Here is a 2,094-nt window from a genome sequence, read left to right as displayed (position 1 = left end):
CTATATGCTTGTGAGCTATTTTCCTAAGATAAATTTCTCTCTCTCTCTAAATATATATATACATATATATATACATATATATATACTTGCTGGTTTTTGTGTTTCTCTAGAGAACCCAATCTAACACACCTACTAACAGAAAACTTCCCCATATCATGAAGGAAGAAAAGGTATTTGTCCAAGAAGCTCATAGAACCACATACAGAATAGATCCCAAGAGAAAAACACTGAGACATATCATAATCAAACTCTCCAAAACCAAAAACAAAGAATTTTGTGAGATGCCCGGGACAAAAGAAATATTACTTATAATAATCAAACAGTTAGGCTGAGCTTTGATTACTCAGAGGAAATCATGCAGGCAAGAAGGCAATGGGATGGCATATATAAAAAACTGAAGGAAAAGAACTTTGAACCAAGAATCCTATATCCAGCCAAATTGTCCATCAAATATGACAGCAAAATCAAGACATTCTCAGACAAACAGAAATTAAGTGATGTTGTGAAAACCAGACCAACCCTAGAAGAATGCTTAAGGAAGTCCTTCCAATAGAGAATCCACAACAGAGAACAACAAAATCAGGACACACGACATCAACACTAAAACCAAATCAGAAATAGACACTCAAAATAAGACCATAAAGCATCATACACTAAAAATCAAGAAATCTAGTCTGCACACAACAACAGCAACTAACCAATCAGAGGGAATAAAAGTTCTAGGTACAAACTTCCAAATGGAGAGGAAAATAGGACAATGTCCTCATAGAACAGACTGTTCTAAAAATGTAAAGACAAGAATTCACTCCAAGGTAACCACAGAGAAAATTAAGAATCCCCCTAAGCAAATCCAGGAGGAATGATAACATATGAGTTTAGTAAGCACAAAACCAACAATAAAGAAAAAATGAGGAAACACTTGACAATAAAATGAACTCGGCACAGGAAAGTATATGGACCCAGGAAACCCCAACAACACAACAACAACAACAACAACAACAAAAAACCACAATAGAATGACAGCAATAAATTCATACCTATCACTACTTACACTCAATATGAATGGACTAAATGCACCAATTAGGAGAAAGAGAGTGGCAGACTGGATAAGAAAAGAAGACCCATCGATATGCTGCCTACAAGAGACCCACCTTAGACACAAAGATAAAAACAAATTAAGAGTTAAGGGTGGAAAAAAATATATCAAGCCAATGAAAGTGCTCCAAAATACATGAAGCAAATATTAATTGAATAAAAAGGGACAATAGGCAACTCTACAATAGTAGTAGGAGACCTTAACACACAACTTTCAAAGAGGGACAGATCAACTAGAAAAAAACTCAACAAAGATACAGAAGAACTCAACAACACAATCAACCAACTTGACCTCATAGACATGTACAGAGCATTCCACCCAACAAGAGCACAATTCATATTCCTGTCCAATGCACATGGATTCTTCTCTAGAATAGATCATACGTTAGGACATAAAACAAGCCTCAATAAATTTAAAAAAAAAAACATTGAAATATTACAAAGTATCTTCTCAGACCACAATGTTATAAAATTAGAAATCAATAATAGGAAGATCAAGGAAGAAACATCAAATGTGGAAGATGAAAAATTCCCTGCTCAAAAACTACTGGATAACAGAAGAAATAAAAAGTGAAATAAAAAAAAATACATAGAAATAAATGAGAATGGAGATACATCATACCAAAACCTTTGGGACACAACAAAAGCAGTACTCAGAGGTCAGTTTATAGCAATAAATGAATACATCAAAAAAGAGGACAGAAACAAAATCAACACTCTAACTCAAGAACTCCAACAACTAGAAAAAGAATAACAAAACAAACCTATAGCATCTCTTGTTGTTGTTATGTGCCGTCGAGTCGGACCCAACTCATAGCAACCGCTCCTTGGGCTGCTGAGGCAGTATCACTATGGAAGTAGATCACCCAACCTTGCTTCTGAGGAGTGGCTGGTGGGTTTGAACCACCAGCCTTCTGGTTAGCAGTCAAGTGCCTTAGGCACTATGCTACCAGAGCTCCCAAAATAAGTAGATTGCCCACCCTTGCTTCTGAGGAGTGG

The sequence above is a fragment of the Orycteropus afer genome, unplaced genomic scaffold (genome assembly GCF_000298275.1).
Source record: "Orycteropus afer afer isolate SDZICR_OR568_19922 unplaced genomic scaffold, OryAfe1.0 scaffold00208, whole genome shotgun sequence".
NCBI classification, from domain to species: Eukaryota; Metazoa; Chordata; class Mammalia; order Tubulidentata; family Orycteropodidae; genus Orycteropus; species Orycteropus afer.
Note: the sequence above shows the minus strand (reverse complement) of the source record.